The sequence below is a fragment of the Myotis yumanensis genome, unplaced genomic scaffold (genome assembly GCF_028538775.1).
Source record: "Myotis yumanensis isolate MYYU_CA2020_CCGP unplaced genomic scaffold, mMyoYum1.0.hap1 SCAF_20, whole genome shotgun sequence".
Lineage (NCBI taxonomy): Eukaryota > Metazoa > Chordata > Mammalia > Chiroptera > Vespertilionidae > Myotis > Myotis yumanensis.
Genome location: NW_027223771.1, coordinates 3064368 through 3086683, shown reverse-complemented (window position 1 = coordinate 3086683; position 22316 = coordinate 3064368). Strand labels below are relative to the sequence as shown.

General features: G+C 46.4%; 1 pseudogene; it reads right to left on the bottom strand.

Annotated features, from left to right (window-relative positions):
* Nucleotides 1–11614: 11614 nt before the first annotated feature.
* On the bottom strand, nt 11615–12695 carry LOC138998551 (small ribosomal subunit protein uS3 pseudogene; annotated as a pseudogene).
* Nucleotides 12696–22316: the final 9621 nt, after the last annotated feature.

Sequence of the window (22316 nt, the reverse complement as noted above, 5' to 3'; positions counted from 1 at the left end):
CTGAGATCAAATGAAAGACTCCTTAGGTTTCCATCAATTGCTCACTCTAAACCCATCATTGCCTATTATGTATCATAATGTAATTAAAATACTGAATAGCCCATAAAATAAAAATATAAGCATATCTAATGAAAACTGTAAAGCTTTAGAAAATAAATTTTAAAATGCATATTGTAAGAATTTACATAAATTTATATTAATTAGATGCTAATCACACTATATAAATCCTAAAATTCTTATGTAGTGCATGAAACATTTCTTAAAAAAAAAAAAAAAGAAGCCAGCACAGAGAATACTGTATGTATATTATAGTATACTATAGTTAGCATAGTGTATAATATATTATTATATTATGTTATTTTATATTGTATTATAATATATTATATCACATTACTTTGGAACATGATTTTGCATTGAAAATCAGAAATGCTAAGGCACTATAACTTAGTACACTTAGTCAAACTGTATTTTTGTTTCTATAATACAACCTTGCCATTTTCGTATCACCTTGACAGACAATTTATTTATTAAGCCCTAGATCTGAATTAATTTTCAGTTGATAATAGATTGAAACACTGCAAAATTTCGTAGCAAAATAAGGCTATTAAAGGTTTGATACGCTAAATGATGTTATTTCTGGGTATTAAAAATCTACCAAGTTTTTATTGAAAATCAGAATTTCTCTTAATCCTACTGATTATAATTTCTCCAATCTAAATATATAACAAATAATCTCACATGGACATAGTAAGCCTCTTTCAGATGAATTATGCATGGGAAATATGATCAGATATCTTAGGAACTGAGAATGTTTGATTGGCCTGTAATCTCTCCAGACTCGTGTCTAATAAAGGGGTAATTCCATTTCATGCCGTGATCCTTTCCAGTTTGAGATCTGAGTTCGATATCTCAGTGTTTGTATAATCTCAACGTTTATGTGCAAGCATATTGATCCATCGTGCGGCGGCTCTGTTAGCGGCTATAGGGGGCTCTTACATCAATCCCATAAAAAAAAAAAAAAAACCAACACAGGTCTAGGAAAATGACCACAAATATTGTTGCTAACATGCCATTTCCATTTCCTTTGGAGATTAGAGCCAAAAGGGCATTTAAAAAGACAATCTCCATTCCTGTGAGCATTTTAACATTCTGCGCTGCGACATCCTGAAGATTGTAGAGGACTTGAGAGGAGGTTAAATTAATCTGAAAAGCTTTGGCAAACTTTCGACTGTAATTCACGGTCACTGTGGCAAGCTGAATGAAAGTATTTTTGGAGTTCGCCTCATCACACGTCTGACACATTTGCCGTCTTTGGAATTTTGGAACTATGGCTCGGGCCTTTCCCAAAGGTGGGGGGAGGCAAGAAAAGGGGGAAGGTCAAGGGCAGGTGGAAAGGGAGGTGGGGGAGAGAAAGCACAGGCAGCGGGAGGAGGGAACATCCCTTTGCTAATCACACATCACAAGCAATGAAATTTCTCAGGCGAGGAGCCTGCCAGGTGCATTTCAAAGGGAAGCGTTGGGGGGAGTAGGTGTCACTCAAGGCAGATATTTATGAAAGATGACAGTTTGCAAATATCTCAATCTTGGACAAGCCTGCACCGGTGACACGGAGGAGCGCGGCCAAATTGGACGAGTCAGCAGCCAACATTTATTTCATCAGGACCTGTCCAGTCCCCACGGACGGCTTGATCGTCTGAGGAGAATGGGGAGCAGAGGGGCTCACTCTGCCGGTTACGCTCAGTCCATCTGCACGGAGCAGCCCCCAAAGGGTCTAATGAATATGCAAAGCAGGATCCCCAGAAGCGAGGAAAGCTGTGTTTGCAGAGCTAGCCCGCCGCTGGATCTCAGCGATGCCAAAGACGAAGCGTAGTCGTTACAGAAATATTGATGGCTGCTCCTGCCAGCGGGCGGGGACAGAGCAGGGAGTCTAGCCGGGAAGGAGACCTTCATCCCCATACAGACAGCCTGTGGGTCCAGAGGACGCAGAAGTGACCAGGGTGGACACCGTTCCCCTGGCACCTGTCCGAGGTCCCTGATACGCCGAGCAGGTGAACTTGTTAACAACAGAAGTCTATATCCGCCCCCCCCCCCCACCCCACCACCACCCTCTGCAGGGGATGAAACATTAGACATGGGCCTGAACGAATGCTAAGATAAATGCCAAGGGGGGGATTTTTTTAAAAAAATATATTCCATTGACTTTTCACAGAGAGAAAGGAAGAGGGATAGAGAGTTAGAAACATTGATGAGAGAGAAAGATCGACCAGCTGCCTCCTGCACACTCCCCACTGGGGATGTGCCTGCAACCAAGGTACATGCCCTTGACCGGAATCGAACCTGGTACTCTTCAGTCCACAGGCCGACGCTCTAGCCACTGAGCCAAACTGGTCAGGGCCAGGGTGGGGGGGGGGGGATTTTGATAGTATTTCTTTGTTGGTTGGTTGGTTAATCCATTTATGCCCACTGGGAGGGCAGCCCCTTTATGTATATACTAGAGGCCCGACGCACAAAATTTGCATCTGCCCCTCTGTCTCAGCCCCTGCCCACCGCGGCGGCCACCTCGGCCCTCGCAGCCCCGGCTTTGTCCGGAAGGATGTCCGGAAGGTGATCCAGAAGGACATCCAGTCTAATTAGCCTATTATGCTTTTATTATTATAGACTAGTGTCCCGGTGCACGAATTTGTGCACATTGAAAGCAAATTAATTAGAAGAAATATTTTAATATCGCTTTTTGCCCTTTCTCTATAATAGAAGTGTCAACCAAATTCACGATCGACAATGACAGACTGAAACACACCAGTGTGACTGGCGCGAGAGCTTGACTAGTATATGTATCGCACATGTGCAAGTCAACTTAGCCTTTTATAGATATAGAATAAACTTGCTTAATTAGACCTGCTTTCTGATTTAGCTAAATTTTTTCCAGCCCAGTGAAGCACCCCAACTTCTCTTTCAGGTCATTGTCAGCAACACAGCAGTAAATATCAACACGAAGCAGATGATTATTGTAGATCAGGCAGGGAGAACAAAGGGTAAAAATATTTAACTGCAGCAGTGTTTGACTATATTCTGCGCAGTGAAAAAACCTGAAGTCATTTTCAAGGTCCACCATTTCTTACTTCTTTTCAGTCGGGTCAAGTTTCTAAACTTTCTAAATCTCTGTTTTCCGGCTAATGAAAAGAAAATAGGATTCCACCGAGTCTCCTATCTACCTACTCCAGGACTTCTGTGAGGACCAAATGAGATGAGGCACAGGAAAACGCTTCACAGACAGTTGGTTAAAGTGTAAAATGTGTGCACCTGGCCATAAAGCAAGTCATGTTCCTGGGCTGAAGAAACTCTAAGAAGGCTAGTCGCTAGGGAAAGGAAGCCGGGCATTGCTGCATGACATCATTACCCAGCGCCCACAGTGACTGTGTCTGGGCTGGGCTGGGGGCCGCATTTTGTGCCATGGGGTCTTGGCTGCGATTTGGTGGGGTGTCACTCCGGGGTGGTGGTGGGGCCTGTGTCCCACTTGGGGGGGGAGCTGAGTGTTGGTTTGTCAGCCACACTGCCAGGGCTGTAGTGCCGTTTATTTTTAAATGGCCAGTGCACGCCATGGCAGCTCCTGCAGTGAGTGTCTGCTCCCTAGTGGTCAGTGTGTGTCATAGCTACCGGTCAGACACTTAGCCTTTTATATCTACATTAATAAAAGAGAAAGACGCAAATTGACCATACCTTCACAACGCCCACCAACCAATCAGGAGTGAGTATGCAAATTAACCTCATTGCCTCCATGGAGACTGACAGCAGGGAGGAGGCAGCTCCCAGCACAGCCTGCTTGGCCGTCGCCGCAGCAACCTGGGAGCAGTCAAGCGCAGCTCGCAGGCAGCTCCCAGCACGGCCGGCTTGGCTGTCCCTGCGGTGTGGAGCAGGCAGGCCCCACAGAGAACCATGAGGAGTGGGTCTAAGCCATCAGTAGGGCTCCGGGATTGGAGAGGTTGCAGGTCAGGCTGAGGGACACCCCCTCCCCCCGCATGAATTTTGTGCACTGGGCCTCTAGTATATGGATAAAAGAGTAATTGCCACAGGGAAGACATGGAGAGGTATTGTTTTTTGCAGAGATGAGGAGGAGCAGCGACTTGAATGCACTGAGAAGCCAGGACACTTGCAGCTCCTTTAAAGGGGACAGGCCCACAGGAGTAAAGGGACACACACAGTGGGAGGTGCTGGAGCTATTTATAGCAGCGTTTCCTCCTCTCTTCCGTAAACATAAACAAAAAGGGAAGTCACAGCACCCATTGGCTTCCTCCCCAGCATCTGGGATGAATTATGCCTAATGAGAGGTTTTAAGGCACATTGTCACCCCTGGGCGCACGGATGCTGCGTGTAACGGAGTCACGGTTGCCAGTGCCGCCGCCCCAGGCTCCCAAATTCCCTGGAACCGCACAGACAGAGTGGGGGAGTGCGGGCGGCCAGGCTGGCTAATTGAAAAGGGAGAACATTACATGAAATGTGAGGAGTGTGTTACGTGCTGGGGCGCAGGCAGCACCTGCTGTCGGCGGCTAATTGTGCCATTCCCTGGCGTGTTGGACCTGTGCGTCCCTCCCTGGAACCGAGCTGCCCATGTGCTTCGCAGGCGCCCGGCCGGGTCCTCTGGCTCAGGGCTTGGATTACAGGATGGACCAGTTGGGTGACAGCATCCCCCGTGGACTCGCATTTCATTTCAGTGAACGCTCGCACACGTGACCCGCCTTGATCGAACCCTGGCTGGGCTGGGACCGGAGTCATTGCTGCCACTTAACACAGAGACCTCTGGTTAAAGAGGAAAAGTGAATGCAAAGAGGGTATGGGGTTTTAGTACATTTGAAAAAAAAAAAAGAAAAGAATAAAAAGGAGAGAAAGAAAAGCAGGAGAGATAGAGGGAGGTTGGGAAAGAGAAAAGGACAACAACAACAAAAAAGGAAAAAGCAATCAAGCAAAAATAAGAGCTTCGAATACAGGAGAATTTTTAAAAATCAGAGCCAGTGCTCCATAAAAGATGGCAATATTCATAAATGTGCCTCCTCCTTTGCTGTTATTGTTGCAAACAGGCATCCGAAAAGACAGACTTCCTTGTAAAAATTAATTATATTGTCAGCGAACAGTGGCCCTAATAGTGCATTGATTCCAAACCCTAATAGAAGATGCACGTGCCCCAGTTTATCCTGCTTCCTTACGGAAGCATTAGCATTCAGCCAAAAATTTACATTTAGAGAAAATGACCCATGCAATCGTTTTCATGGAATCTTCAGTTAGCAGCTGATCGTCGGTGACAGACATCTATACTAATAAAAGGGTAATATGCTAATTACACTGGGAGGCCTTCCAGGAGATGTTCCGTAAGTCCTTCCGGTCAAAGTCATGGTGGTGGGGCCGAGGCAGAGGCGGTTAGGGGCGATCAGACCAGCAGAGGGGGGCAGTTGGGGGTAATCAGGCTGGCGAGGGGGCAGTTGAGGGCGATCAGTCTAGCAGGGCCGGGCAGTTAGGGGTGATCAGGCCGGAAGGGGGGGCAGTTGGGGTTGATCAGGCCAGCAGCAGAGTGGTTAGGGGCAATCAGGCAGGCAGGCAGGTAAGCGCTTGGGAGCCAGCGGTCCTGGATTGCAAGAGGGATGTCCCCCAAGGGGTCCCAGATTGGAGAGGGTGCAGGCTGGGCTGAGACACCCTCCCCCCGCCCCCCGTGCACAAATTTCATGCACTGGACCACTAGTCCTATATAATAAAGAGCTAATATGCTAATTAAACCAAACAGCAGAATGACCGTCCGGACGACCTTCCGGACAAAGCCAGGGCTGCGAGGGCTGAGGCAGCTGGGGCTGCAAGGGCCAAGCCCCCTTGCACGAATTTCGTGCATCAGGCCCCTAGCACTGTAATAAACTAACAAAAGTCTAAATAATTTCCTAAGAGGTCAAACATGAGAATTTTGCATGCCACAGATCTTGGCTAGTTCTGTTTTTTTAATCACCCGGATCCTGGGAATGTTTTCCGAAAAGAACTTTACAAATTCTGGCAAGTTTGTTTCCGGATTTACATCTAAAGACGCATTGTGAAACCTGAAGTGGCTTCCATGGACGTGAGAGGCGGTGCGGTTAAGGGTGAGGGGTTTGGGAGTGAGACAATCTAAGCCTGCAGTGCATTGGCAATAACATATGAGCTGAGTGACCAAGCAAGAAACATGAACTCTCTGAGACCCCCTGCCTTCATCTGTAAGTTATAATCGAGCCTGTCTATTTAGCAAGGCAGGACGAGGACCAGCGAAAAGATGTAGGAGACGTATTTTCAGGATTTAGGCGGAAACCAGTGGCTATCTTCTGCTTATTAACTAGTCATTAAAACAAGACCCCCTGCCTAACCAGTTTGGCTCGGTGGGTATAGCGTCAGCTCAGGGACTGAAGGGTCCCGGGTTCGATCCCGGTCAAGGGCATATACCTGAGTTGCCGGCTTGATCCCCAGTAAGGGATGTGCAGGAGGGAGCCAATCAAGGATTCTCTCTCATCATTGATGTTTCTGTCTCTCTCTCTCTCCCTCTCCCTTCCTCTCTGAAATCAATAAAAATATATATTGCCGTAACCAGTTTGGCTCAGTGGATAGAGCGTTGGCCTGTGGACTGAAGGGTCCCAGGTTCGATTCCGGTCAAGGGCATGTACCTTGGCTGCGGGCATATCCCCAGTGGGGGGTGTGCAGGAGACAGTTGATTGATGTTTCTCGCTCATCGATGTTTCTAACTCTCTACCCCTCTCCCTTCCTCTCTGTAAAAAATCAATAAAATATATTTTAAATATATATATATACATATATACATATATATATATATATATATATATATTTAAAAATAATAAAATAAAAAATAAAACAAGACACCCCCCCAACGTGCTAAATGCATTAATATAGTCTTCTGAGCTTCACGCAGCAACTACAAATGACAGACAGTCTCTCTCCTCTGCCTGGCGATCATGTTAATTCTGTACGCAGATACGAGCCTTCCCCCAAAGTGGATCTGTATTGAGTGCTTCCCCCCGGGGACACACTGTATACGTAACTCGATGCGTCTGTTACTGTTGTAATTGGGAAGCAGGAAAGCCATGGCTGCGGAGAGAGAGCAGTGCCCAGGCCCTCCGCGATGACAGTGAGAGAGGATCCGAATGACATCTCCAGCGTCATGTTCGCCAATTAGGTGTTGGGAATATGTGCGCACTGCTCCGGCCACCTGTCACGCGCCCGGCTTCCTAACGGGGCGCGGGAAGACCAGCAAAAGTCAGGGGAAGAAAACAAACAGACAAAGATGAGGGCGAAGGCGAGACTGGCCGAAAACCACAGATTTCAGGATGCAACTCCCCGAGACGGTGGCTGTGGGATCATTTTCATGGAGAACTGCAATGGTTGCCCAGGCCTGTTTTGGTGCAAATTTCATGGACGCCCCTGGCTGGCAGCTTAAGGAAGCTATGATCCTATGGATCAGGGGTCCTCAAACTACGGCCCGCGGGCCACATGCAAATACAACTATTGTATTTGTTCCCATTTTGTTTTTTTACTTCAAAATAAGATCTGTGCAGTGTGCATAGGAATTTGTTCATCGTTTTTTTTTTTTTAAACTATAGTCCGGCCCTCCAACGGTCTGAGGGACAGTGAACTGGCCCCCTGTTTAAAAAGTTTGAGGACCCCTGCTATGAATCATCTCAGAAGCAACAAAAGGTGCTACGAGTTGCCCCTTGCTAGGGCACCACCAAAGAAAAAGAAAGAAAAGAAAAGAAAAGAAAGGAAAAAGGTGCCCATGTTCTCCCAATGAGGTTTTTTCAAAAATGAATTACGCCATTAAGTGCCAAGAAGAAAATTAGCTATGAGCGTTTAAATTTCAAATGATCCCCCTTCTAATTGTAAAACAGTGGCACTTAACTGCTATTGATCCTTCGGAGACACATCAGGGAGCGGGGTCACCATAACTGTTAATATTCACGGCCTCCTGAAAGAGCATCAAAGGACATTTTAATGTCACCGACTTTCTCGGGGAGTTTTTAAGGAAGCTCTGCCTCCGCCAGCCTATGACTGAAAAGGACATGAGGTAGACAAATGTAGAAACAAATGTGACGGCAATTTTCCGCTAATCAAATCATAACTCAAGATTGATTCTTTTTTTTTTTTTTTTTTTTGGCAAAAGCGGATGTCATATAGATTTCCAAAGCTGGGCGACATTTAAAAGTCAGAGCAGTGTATATGTTTTCTATAGACTGGGACGTTCCAGAAGATGGGCCGATGGGGAGTTTGTTTGTTTATTTTTTGTTTATTTTTGAACTCGGAGCTGTAAGAGAGAGCGTCCGGGAGTGAGGGCTGTCAACCGTCAGGGGCATTTCATTCAAGGCTCCGTCTGCCTGGGTTTTTTTGAAATGTTTATTAGATGAGACAATAAACCCCACATGGGTCCTCTGTTTTTTTAAAAAAAAAGGTAGAAATTACATTTAGAGACACATCCGGGTGAGCTTTCCTCCCTCTGCTGGGATCCTACAGTGAAAATATTGAATTTGTGGCATTGTCAACGTCCACAATGCTGAACTTAGCCAAGCTAGGAAGCAGGACGACGGTGCTTCCTGTTAAAATTAACAACTCTTGCCCGGCCAGCGTGGCTCAGTGGTTGAGTGTCAACCTAGAAACCAGAAGGTCAGGGTTCAATTCCTGGTCAGGGTACAACCCCAGGTTGCGGGCTCCATCCCTGGTGTGGGGCGTGCAGGAGGCAGCCCTTCGATGATTCTCTCTCATCATTGATGTTTCTCTCTCTCTCTCTCTCTCTCTCTCTCTCTCTCTCTCTCCTCTCCCTTCCTCTCTGAAATCAATACAAATATATTATACAAATATATTTAAAATTAAAAACTCTTATTCCAAATCCCTCTGTTGCAGCCCAAGAGAAATGTTCAAATTTAACATTGTATTGGACGTCCCCCAAAAAAGCAAACTTGTGTTAATCTTTATTTCCGACCAAATCAAATCTTTACCTCGTTCCTAAGGGTATTGCTCACTATGCCAGTTGATTCTTGCTAAAAGAATATTATTGTTATTTTGGTTCCTAACTCAAATATGTATCTTCATTGCCTACAGAAACACATTTTTAGGGTGTAAATTTTGGCAAATACAATCTTGTAGGAATTTGCTAAATAAAAAGGGAGTTAGCAAAAGGGAGTAAATAATGTCTTTGGGTGGTTTCAATTCTTATTGCTTAAAAGAATTTTATTTTTATGAGAGAGAGAGAGGGGGAGAGAGAGAGAGAGAGAGAGAGAGAGAGAGAGAGAGAGGTGTTGCTCTACCCATCTACGCACTCATTGGTTGATTCTTATATCTGCCCTGACCAGGGATTGAACCCCCAACCTTGGTATATCAGGATGATCCTCTAACCAACTGAGCCACCATTCTTTATGGCATCACTGAGGGTTTTTGGGGAGCACCTGGGAACAGGTAGAGACCCACTGGTGTACAGAATGTATTTACTCTTAGACTCAGCTATTTACCAACTGGGAACTAAGCAATATTATTTCTTGTGTGTCTGAAATTTAAACTTACTGCAGAGTCCAGTACGTTCACTGGCTAGGTCTGGGAACACTAGGTGGAAAGCCAAAGACAAAGGAGATGCTGAACGGGCCAGGACCATTTAGTGCAAAGAAATACGAAGCCATGCCCAACCACTTAAAGCAAACACAAAACTAAATGTGCAAATACACGGCCAATTGGCTATTCATGATGGTGCAAATACAACTCGTTTGGACAAGGAAAAGATGCCGGACCGCCCGCATATGTTTATATGGGGAGAGAAAAAAAACAACTCGACCCCTATCTTACATCATGCACGATAATTAATTCGAAGGAGATCATATACCCAAATGGAAATGTTAAAAAGATAAAGGCCCTAAAGGCAAACACAGGAGAGTATCTTTACAACATGATAAAGTCCCTGAAGGCAAAAAAAAAACAGAGATTTCCACTGCATTGTTGGAGCAATAGGGACAGGGACCTGAAGCAAACACACAAGGTGCAGTCCCTCCTTCCTCCTCCAGCCATGCGGTCTCTCTATCGCCCCCTATTGGCAGAGCCTATCACAGAGGCGGACAGGGGCAACTGGCAAAGCAGAAATGTGGACCGAGTCTTTCGTCAGTATCCCAGACGGCAGGGTGGCGTGGCTGGGAGACAATATGAAAATGACTGTCATTGGTTAGTTTCCTGCCCCCCTCAGTCTCCAATAATATATACCCAGGGAAACAATGGTTCTAACTAGAAGTCAATCCAGAAACATACTGAGAAAGTAAGTTATATATATATACTAGATGCACGAAGATTCGTGCAAGAATGGGCCTTCCTTCCCCTGGCTGCCGGCACCACCTTCACTCTGGCCGGAGCCGCCTTTCTGCCTTCCCACCTTCCCATGCTGCCCAGAGGCCTGGAGCGGCTGGAGCGGTGCAGAATGCCTGTGTCGTCGCCTGACCACTGGGCGCCTGTGTATGCAAATTAACCCTCAATCTTTGTTGGGTTAATTTGCATGCTCACTCCTGATTGGCTGGTGGCCGTCATGAAGGTCTGGTCAATTTGCATCTTTCTCTTTTATTAATGTAGGCTAGAGGCCCAGTGCATGAAATTCATGCATGGGTACGGTCCATAGGCCTGGCCGGTGGTCAGGGCTGATCTGTGGAGGGACCAGTCGGGTGGCTGGCCTGGGGCCTGCAGGCTGGGGGCAGCTCCTGCGCCGAGCATCTTCCCCCTGGTGGTCAGTGTGCATCATAGCGACCGATCGTTCCACCATGTCACTCTGCCATTCCGTCAATTTGCATATTAGGCTTTTATTATATAGGATTTGCTCTGAGTGTATTAAGCAAGGAGTGTTACAAGAAGAATAGAAAAGAAAAGGGAAAGTAAATAGAAAAGGAAAAGAAAGGGGGAAACAAAGCTAATATAAACAACATTCTAAGAAACAGAAGAGTGTCGGTCTAACCATTACTCTTATATAGGCAGTCTAAATTATTACCTCTTCATTCACTCAGAAATATAATTCATTCCTTTTTGGTACATGTGATATCAGTTTATATCTGACTTAAAAAGACCACACCTTTGGCTCTACATCTCAGACCAGTCTATGGACAGAAACAACACAATTCTGAACCCGAAAGACAGGAAAACTAAGTGAGTACACATCACATTTCGGAAAATTCTAGTCGTGGGTCTAGTTGTCGAATTTTTTGAACACTGTTTCCTACACGTGTGATCTGAGTCTTTCTGTCATTGAAAAGGTGAGTATTTTCTATTCAGTAACAATATCTGTAAGGGCTCCTCCTGTTCGGGTGTGAAAACACAGTGGGAAGACAGTTGTTACCAAAGCAAATGAACTTTATTAGCATCCCAACTCTGAACAATGGAAAGCCTGCTCATGCACTGTCAGCAAATGAGACACCGTGGAGTCTGAAGCGGATTTCATCTTCCAACTCTGCTGTTTACTTATCAGCTTTTAGAGAGGATGTGGGAGAAACGATACTGACTACATCGCTGCACATCACGGTCTTTGTCGCTGGGATGCTGACCCTCTTCTTTTTTTTTTCATCATTTAAAAAGATTTTATTAAAGGTTTTTATAGAGCAACATCCAGACTCCAGCTCCAGCTGCCGAGGAGACCCTGTGATGCTGTGGGTACGGGCTGGGGCCTGGCAGGCGGCCCTGGCTTCCCACCCTTCTGCTCCGAGATGGAGGTGCTGGGCAGGATCTCATCTTTGGGTTCCACGATGCTCACATGGTCAGGCAGGGGCTTCTTAGGGCCTATCTTACCACCTGGGTCCCAAGGAAGCGTGATCTTCACTTTGATGCCCAGCCCACCTCGCCTGGGCAGCCCATGGTGCACTGCAGTGTCCACGCAGTAGTTAACAGGGTCCCCGCTGCGGATCATCAGACCATCGACAACCTTCACGGATGTAGCCAGCTGTCCTCGGAGTTTCCCAGACACCACAACCTCGCAGCCGTAGGCCCTACTCTCCATGATGAACCGCGGCACAACACAGCAGGCCCCTGCACAGCAAGGCCTCCTAGGCCAGTGGTCGGCAAACTCATTAGTCAACAGAGCCAAATATCAACAGTACAACGATGGAAATTTCTTTTGAGAGCCAATTTCTTTAAACTGAAACCATATAGGTAGGTACATTGTTATTCACTTAATTAGGGTCCTCCTAAGGCTTAGGAAGAGCCACACTCAAGGGGCCAAAGAGCCGCAGGTGGCTCGCGAGCCGCAGTTTGCCGACCACGGTCCTAGGAGTGTGTCACGCAGAGACTGTGCCTGGGCAACGGCCCACAGACCACTCGGGGCCACCTCCTCAGCACAGAGCTCTCCGCTACCCTCAGGGAAGCCAAGCCTCTTCCGAACCACAGCAGTCCATTCCCAGATCCGTGGGCCCTGCTCACCAAGAACATTCTGGTGGCCCAATCATTTCTGTCCTGTCCGGTGTCACTCGGACCTCAACTCCAGAGTAGCCATCGTCAGCCAGCTCCCGGGGGAGAAACTCGTTCGGTTCAGCTCTGAAGATGCCATCAGCAACCAACTGGCTCAGGCCCCTGCACTCAGTCCACCACCGTCCGCAGCCCGCGGGGATGCCTCGTGGCCCAAGCCACCTCCCGGGGCAGGGCAGGGAGCGGGCACGGAGCTGCGGGTCCCGCCACGGCATCTCGAGAAGGCCCTGACCCGCACTGCGCTGCCATCCCCGGGGCCCCAGGCCCAGGATCTCTCATCTTCCTCCTGAGGCTCCTCTTTTAAAGATCCACACAGAGCCCCTTTCACAGGAACCACAACCAAAGAGAGACGCTCATAACTAAAAGGGAAGATGACTAGACTGGTTCTTTTTACCCTAGGAATCGATTTCCTACTCTTACTTATCACAATGCTATGAAAGAATAGGAACCAGAGATCTATAATAATAAAAGCGTAATATGCTAATTAGACCGGATGTCCTTCCGGACGACCTTTCAGACGAAGCCGAAGCTGCCTGGGTCTTGGGTGCCTGCTGGCAGCCGGAGGGAAGCCCGGGTCCCGGGTGCCAGAGGGAAGCCGGTGCTAGCGGCTGGGGGAAAGGAAAGCCTACTTTTGCCTGAATTTTGTGCATCGAGCCTCTAGTATTAGCAGAAAAATAGAGAGAGAAATAAAACACTAATCTATCAGACTCTTTTACAATGTTGAAGTATTTATTTATTTTTCTCAAGTATCAAACTAAAAAGAGAAAAGGACATTGCTTGTAACCCACCCAGTGCCTCATGAACAGTCCTAGCCGGTTTGGCTCAGTGGATAGAGCATCAGCCTGTGGACTGTGGACGAAAGGGCCCTGGGTTCTATTCTGGTTAAGGGTACGTACCTCAGTTGCAGGCTCATGCAGGAGGCAACCAATCGATGTGTCTCTCACATCGGCATTCCTCTCTGTCTCTCCCTCTTCCTTCCACTCTCTCTAAAAATCAATGGGAAAATACCCTCAGATGAGGATTAACAAATAAATAAACAAAAAGTCCATATCGAGGAAGGCCCATGCCTTGGGGTTCAGATATGGAAACCCAGTCCCCCCAAAAGCCAGCATGAAGGAAGTTGCCCTGCCCCGCTCTCAGATCTGCAATTTATTACCCGCTTCTCTAGGCTCAGAGCCCTGCCACCAAGACCACAGGACACCCAGCTCCTGTTCTCTACGTGGGGAGACGAGCTATTTATAGCTGCAAGCCACCAGGCTCCCATGCACTGAGCAGCAAACAAGCCCAGGAAGTCCCACTGCTATTCCAGCTCCCACACCCCACCCTCCTCAGGGGCGGGGGAGTGAGAAGAAGAGGAAGACTGTAATTTGGGTTTGTGCGTTTGATTATTCTTTCTTTTTTTTTTTTAACCTGGGATGCCATTTAGAAATCTTAAAGGGGCCCTGGTCCTCGGTGCCCACCCAGCTGTCCTGATTAGTGGCTCTGCGTATGCAGGTCAGATCCGGGGATTAATGACGGCTAATTTGCCCGAGGTTGGTGCAGCCCAGGCAGCAGGCTCTGCAGGCCCAGCTTTCGCTGCCATATGGGCGGAAGCAGCTGTTTCAATTACTTTCAATGCCCAGATGTGTCAGGCGAGCCACCCGTCCTCGGTGGGGTACATCAGCCGCGCGGCAGCTAATTGCTTCAATCGCCGAGGAAGCGTGGTGCCGGGGACCCCGAGAGGGGCTTGGGGACAGCCGAGTGCCAGCTGTCCTCGCCGCTCACCAGGCCGGCAAGTGGACGGGCCTCGAGGAGTCTCCGGCCTCCGCCAGCAGGGCCCGCGTGACACCCGAGCGGCCTGTCTCCGTCAGGTGCACATCACACGAGGACAGACCGAGGCGGGTGACACGCCTGTGACCTTGGCGTGTCTCCCTCCCAGGCGGCTGTATCTGCCAGGAGCCGATGGGATGCGGGGCTGGCGCTCCGGGCCCGCCAAGGAAATCAACATCCCGTGATGCCAATTAACATGCAGCGCAGATTGGCCATTTGAATCCGAAGCTTCCAGGCACCTTTTGAAAGGTTAGCCTCCCGCTCCTGGCGCCCAGGCGGCCGGGGATCAATGAATCGATGTGTGTGTTATGTTTTCTGGTGAATCCGATGGAGGCGCCAGGGGAAGAGGAAAGGACGGTCGGCTACCACCCACTCCCCTGCGCTCTGCATGGTTCTGGGGGGGGGGGGGGGGGGGGGGTAGTGGGGAGATCAGAAGAACCAAATATCAGGCAAAGCCATGTGCTCCCCTTGTGTGGACTGGGAATGACGAGGAGCAAACCTGGGGAAAATCGGAAGCTGTTATCATCATCATAATACAGCCATTTAGGAAAAGAATAAACATTTGTTTTGTGCTAATTCCGCAGTAATCAGGGTGATTGATTGTACTGTACTTGGCTACCGTGTTGCCATGGTTATTGCAAGCAGCCTGGTTATTAACGGCCTGGACTCCACCGCAGCGCTCAGTTTGAGACCATTCATCAGAAACGCGAGTCTGAACTTCACGGTGGCATCCCAGCCACTTCGCAGCCCAAAAGAAGTGAGCTCTTTCGCGGTTTTGTATTCTGTCGCGTTCCATCTGTTATGGCGCGGTCTGTCCCCTCCTCTAGTTGCATTGCTTCTCTTTAAAAAAAAACGGCACCAACAGGTCTCCCATGTAAGTCACAGGGTCAGCCTTTTTCAGATGGGTCTGCTGGTGAGGATATATTAATGCAACTGAGGCAGAAATTGTCTTGAAGAAACAGATGTGGGTTCTGAGTGTGGGAGCGATTTGGGAGGGCCAGGGCCCAGAGCCTGGGAACTAGAGATCTCAGGCAGAATAGACCAGAGTTTAAACCCACGTTTCAACCCGGCCCTCCCTGTCCAAGTGACATCTGAGTTGAGTCTTCTTTTTTAAAGAAAAAAATATGTGTCTTTTTTTATTTTAGAGAGAGAGAGATCAATGAGAAAATCATTGATTGGCTGCCTCCTGCACGCCCCCTACTGGGGATCCAGCCTGCAACCTGGGCACATGCCCTGACGGGGAATCGAACCAGCAACCGCTTGGTGCACGGGACGATGCTCAACCACTGAGCCACACCGGCCAGGGCCTGAGTTGAGTCTTCTTGATCCCAGGATTACAGATTCCTCTCCTCAAGCCGGCCACTCCCAGCTAGTCACAGTCTGCTTCCTTTGTTCTCCTTACCAGTGGTGGTGGGGGCAGGGTGTGTTCCTGTGTGTTTAAGTTGATAACCATCAAAAACCACATTTTTCGGGAAGAACCTCAGAATTCTCGGAGACTGGGTGCGCACGCGCGCTCACGGACTTATCTGTGACCCCTACAAAGAACCAGGCAGACTGCATCTGCGTTCTGAAGTCACAGCCTGCCTGAGCCTTCCTAACAGATGACTTTAAAGCTTAATGGTGTAGCCCTGACTAGTTTGGCTCAGTGGATAGAGCGTCGGCCTGCGGACTGAAGGGTCCCAGGTTCGATTCCGGTTAAGGGCATGTACCTTGGTTGCAGGGCCCTGGTCGGAGCTCATGCAGGAGGCAACCAATCGATGTGTCTCTCTCACATAGATGTTTCTCTCTGTCTTTCCCTCTCTCTTCCACTCTCCCTAAAAAATAATGGAAAAATATCCTAGGGGTGAAGATTAAAAAATATCTATAGAATAATGTTACATGCAATAAACATTAATCTTTCAAGGAAAACAATTTTAAATATAATAATATTACCAAAACTATACTAACATAGTATAACATCACAAAAGTTATAGGAAATATTAAAAATCTGCATATCACAGGATTACTTCTATTAGATTCTAAAATATTCTTTTTCCCTGGATCTATTTTTGTCCATCCGTTTATGTTGTTCATTAGATTCCACCAATGAGTGAGATCATGTGATATTTATCTTTCTCTGACTGGCTTATTTCACTTAGCATAATGCTCTCCAGGTCCATCCATGCTGCTGCAAGGATGGTTAAGAGTTCCTTCTTTTTTACAGCAGCGTAGTATTCCATTGTGTAGATGTACCACAGTTTTCTAATCCACTCATCTGCTGATGGGCACTTAGGCCATTTCCAGATCTTAGCTATGGTGAATTGTGCTGCTGTGAACATAGGGGTGCATATCTCCTTTCTGATTCGTGTTTCCGATTTCTTGGGATATCGTCCTAGAAGTGGGATCACTGGGTCAAATGGGACTGCTCTCATGTTTTTAAAAGCCTGTCATATGCACGTGGTTTCTACTTTTTCTGTGTACTCTGGAGCATAGAGCTCTGGCAAGAAGTTGTGCGTTTTAGTTCAAAAAAAGAAAGAAGAAGAAGAAAAAACAGATTGAAAGCATAAATGGACTGCAGAGTAGTGAGCAACTTTCTCCACAGTTGTTTTTTTTCCAAGAAAATCTTGCCTTTCTCCTTCCCAGAGATAATGGCAAGAATTCATGCCCTGGCTGGTGTGGTTCAGTGGATAGAGCATCATCCTGCAGACTCAAAGGTTCAGGATTCAATTCCTGTCAAGGGCACATGCCCGGGTTGTAGGCTCCATCCCCAGTAGGGGGTGTGCAGGAGGCAGCTGATCAATGATTCTCTCTCATCATTGATGTTTCTCTCCCTCTCCCTTTCTCTCTGAAATCAATAAAAGCATATTTTTAAAAAAGAATTCATGAGTCAGTGGAAGGTTAGGGATCCAAGATGATGACGGAGGAGGTGGAAGCTACACTCACCTCCTCCCAAGACCAACCTGGAATTAGAACTAAAATGCAGAACAATCTACCCGAGTAACCAACTGAAGGTTAGCTTAGGGCAGTGATGGCGAACCTTTTGAGCTCGGCGTGTCAGCATTTTGAAAAACCCTAACTTAACTCTGGTGCCGTGTCACATATAGAAATTTTTAGATCTTTGCAACCATAGTAAAACAAAGACGTATATTTTTGATGTTTATTGTATATATTTAAATGCCATTTAACAAAGAAAAGTCAACCAAAAGAATGAGTTCGCGTGTCACCTCTGACACGCGTGTCATAGGTTCGCCATCGCTGGTTTAGACTCACAGGAGCCTGGCTGCTGGGGGAGCGAGCATGGCCTTGAGGAGACACGAGTACCAAGGACAGAATGAGAAGCAGGGCAGCTCCGGCTCCCAGGGTAGGAATACGATTTCACAACAAAAATCTGTCAAGCTTCCTGAAACCAGGTGGCCACGGGAGATTGTCACTAAAAAAGGATTCAGATGACAGCAGAGCCTTTTCTAGTGCCACTGCCTGGGGACGCGAGAGGCGGGCTTTGCTGCGAGGGGGGGCCTTGTCCACAGGCGGCCAACGGCTCGGAGAGCGTCTCCTCCCGGAAAGAATAATGTTTGATGGAATGTCATCTTTTTTAAAATGTATTTTTTTTATTATTGATTTCAGAGAGAGAGGGAGAGAGAAATAGAAACATCCATGATGAGCGAGAATCACGGATCGGCGGCCTCCCGCACGCCCCGCACTGGGGATGGAGCCCACAACTTAGGCCTGTGCCCTGACCGGGAATCGAGCTGGGACCTTCTGGTTCCTAGGTCAACGCTCAACAACTGAGCCACGCCAGCCTGGCTGGCATGTAATTTTATTTTAAATTTTTTTCAGAAGACCTCTCAGATAAATACACTTACAAACCGAGAGGGAGGGGACACCCACCTTGCTAGATCCTGGTGGCAAAGGGGGCTATTTCGTGTGTGGTCAGTGCGCATCATAGTGACTGGTCGTTCTGGTCCTTCTCCCGTAAGGGTCGCTGAGGCTTTTATTGGATAGATTACTAGACAAGGCACAGGGCGGTCCCTCTCTGGAGGGTTGCTGGTTGTCCCGGGTCGTCCGTTTTGCCGTCTGCCCCAATGACCACTTACTTGATGCCTTGGAGCAGGGGTCCTCAAGCTATTTAAACAGGGGGCCAGTTCACTGTCCCTCAGACCGTTGGAGGGCCGGACTTTAGTTTAAAAAAAAAAAAACTATGAACAAATTCCTATGCGCACTGCACATATCTTATTTTGAAGTAAAAGAACAAAACGGGGACAAACACAATATTTGTATTTGCATGTGGCCCGCGGGCCGTAGTTTGAGGACCCCTGGTCTAAGGAATGTCGTAAAGGACTGGCAGGAAGTGAGGCCCGGGCATGCAGTGCTATGCAGAAGCCAGATGCAACCCTTCATTTGATTCATTCATCGCCGTTCACCGCACATCTACCCTGAGCGAGACACTGTGCCGTGATGAAGAGACAGACAGATATTTCAGTCTCTGCTCTGAAGAGATATACAGTTTACCAGACAATAGATAAATGAGAAAAACAAAGAGGGAAAGGAAGAGGACCATCGGAAGGCCAAAGCCAAGCCAGTGAGACCCCCTGGCTACAGGCACTCCAGGGACTAAGCAGGAAACATGAGCAAAAGTTAGCAAAGATTTTTTTTTTTTATCCTCACTCGAGGATATGTGTATCGCTTTTTAGAGAGAGGAAGGGGGAGAGAGAGAGAGAGAAACATCGATGTGAGAGAGAAACATCCATCAATGGCTCCTGTACGTGCCCCTGACCAGAAATCGAACCCGAAACCTTTTGGCGCACAGGGCGATGCTCCAACCAACTGAACCACCCGGCCAGGCTAGCAAAGATGTTCGATGAAGCTTAATACCAAGGCGGGGATAAACAACGGAAAATCTATGAGTTCTAGAAGGAAAGGGATATTTTAATTGGGTGCATAAATGTAGCAGTTATGTTACGCCATTTACACAGGGGAAGTTAAACTCTGAATTTTGATATTCTCCTGTGTGGAATGACGACAGCAATAGAATATCAAAACGGTTAAATAAACTGTTATGTAAAAACATATGAGACCTTCAAACCCTTGTACCGTTCCCACAGCCTCAACTTACATTGTCTGCTTCCAAGTTTGAGTATAAGCCTTTTTGCACAATCTCTACATCAGTGGTTCTCAACGTTCTGGCCCTTTAAATACAGTTCCTCATGTTGTGACCCAACCATAAAATTATTTTCGTGGCTACTTCATCACTGTCATGTTGCTACTGTGATGAATCGTCATGTAAATATCTGATATGCAGGATGGTCTTAGGCGACCCCTGTGAAAGGGTCGTTTGACCGCCAAAGGGGTTGCGACCCACAGGTTGAGAACCGCTGCTCTATATGGACTTAAATTTCGTCTCGGTGCAAGGAGAAGAAATTCAGTTTCTCTTTGCTGATAAACGGCTCCTTTAATGAACGGAAACCTTCAGGAAGCACACGTAAGTGGCGCCATGGACCTCGGTCGGCAGGATTCTGTCCCCTCCCTTCGCCCTCTGCTTATTGACAGGCCGTCAAAGAATGAGAATTTCCTTTCAATCTACTGAGAGCAAAGGGAAATGACTCCTTTCCATCGGAAGAAAACCTACTGGCAGCGGTAACATACACTTTCCTTTAAGCTTTTGGACAGACTTGATATAAATTTCAGTGCCTGGGGAGGCAGGCGGGGGCCACCTGACAAGATAAATGTCATCACTTATGCCTGATGATTGTCTATCTGTCCAGAAGTCCCCTTTTTTTAAGAGAGAGGGAAACAAAGGTTCAAGTTAGCCCGTCAGCCATGTGGTTTCATTCTCTTATGCATATTGAAATACTTCCGAGAGATTTATCACCCTGGTTCATACGGTCAGAGTTCCAGTAAGCGAGGCCCTTTTCTGAAGGTTAAATATTTATGCTCCTACTTTCCTGCCCAAAACGGACGCGAGTAAACCCACACTAGCCACGGAGCCGTGGGGACAGGCCGGGTCAGGGCAAGAAATGGCAGTTGGACCAACACCCGGAGCATCATCTGCTCTCTTAATGTCTTAGAATGAATGAAACAAAGAAATAATGCATGAATAAAGGATGGATGGATGGATGGATGGATGGGTGGATAGATGAATGGATGAATGAGTGAATGAATGAAACAAAGAAATAATGCATGAATAAAGGATGGATGGATGGATGGATGGATGAATGAGTGAATGAATGAAACAAAGAAATAATGCACGAATAAAGGATGGATGGATGGATGGATGGATGAATGAGTGAATGAATGAAACAAAGAAATAATGCATGAATAAAGGATGGATGGATGGATGAATAGATGAATGAGTGAATGAATGAAGCAAAGAAATAATGCACGAATAAAGGATGGATGGATGGATGGATGGATGAATGAGTGAATGAACGGAACCAAGAAATAATGAAGAAATAATGCATGAATAAAGGATGGATGGATGGATGAGTGAATGAATGAAACCAAGAAATAATGAAGAAATAACGCATGGATGGATGGATGGATGGATGGATGAATGAGTGAGTAAATGAATGAAACCTCCTAGGTGACCAGTCCCAGGAAGCAGAAGTAAATCTCTCTAGAAAATCCAAGTCTAAGTTAGTCTACAACTCCCCCCATATCCAGCCTTGTGAGACAGATCTTAGACAAAATAATTATTATCCTTTAGAACAGAGGTTCTCAACCTGTGGGTCTCGACCCCTTTGGGAGTTGAACAACCCTTTCACAGGGGTCACCTAAGACCATCGGAAAACACATATATAATCGCATATTGTTTTTGTGATTAATCACGATGCTTTAATTATGTTCAATTTGTAACCATGAAAATACATCCTGCATATCAGATATTTACATGACGACTCATAACAGTAGCAACATTACAGTGATGAAGTAGCAACGAAAATAATTTTATGGTTGGGGGTCACCACAACATGAGGAACTGTATGAGAGGGTTGCGGCATTAGGAAGGTTGAGAACCGCTGCTTTAGAAGAACAGCTATTATAGTGAATCAAATCCTTCTACAAACAGTCGAGCTTCACAGAACTCCATGGAGTAGACAGAGAGAAATGATTATTTTATTTTATGGATGACTACATGGCATTTTAAGTGCATGAAGCTGTGTCTACCAGTGGTTAAGGGCGGGACTATGACAATTATGGTGATCTTATCGGGTTTGCTTCTAATTATGACAACAGTAACAAAACAATAAATATGTATAAGTCAGTTACAGTTCAGCAAGAGTATACCAGGTTTCCACACTTGATCTTCAGAGCTATCCTTTGAGCATTTTTTATTTCAGTTTGGTTTCCACCTAATATTTATTGGTAGGAAAGCAAAATGGATGGGTTTTTTGAAGCCCAATAAAATGACTCATTGCGCCACAACCCACTCCCTGAGAATAAGCCATGTTTAGCTCTCTCACTTACTGTTTCTACTACTTATCCTCATGTTTAAAATGGCATTTTTGCATTGGTGTTTCTCGACTGTTCCATTTTGGACATTACGTATTGACTTCCACTATGGGAAATAAAAATCAAGTACTGAACTTCCTCCCCCAACACACACTAATACATACTCCCCCCCCCCCCCCATCAATTTCTCAATAGCCTTATAACAAAGTTTTGTTAAATCAATATTTAACGAGTGTATCACCATGACCACTTAAATGCTGTTTAAAGTTATGACACAACGTACTAAATTTCCCTTATTTCTCAGTTTTGCTCTTCTTCCTTTAATTTATTTTTTTCCCATGAAGTTAATAAAGTCCATATTTTTTTCTTAGTTTCCTATGTACCTATCAAAAGATTTTAATCCAAAATCCTCTCAATATGAGGAAAATATGTTATCGGGTAATATCATCATTTAGAAAAAAACATAAACATTCCGGAATCTTTAGGCTTGTTGTCCCGAATTCAAAAACAAATAGGAAAACCAAAGCAAATTAAAACAAAAGTAGGAAGAAGAAAGAAAATAATAAAGATCAAAGTGGAAGTCAATGAAATATATAACACAC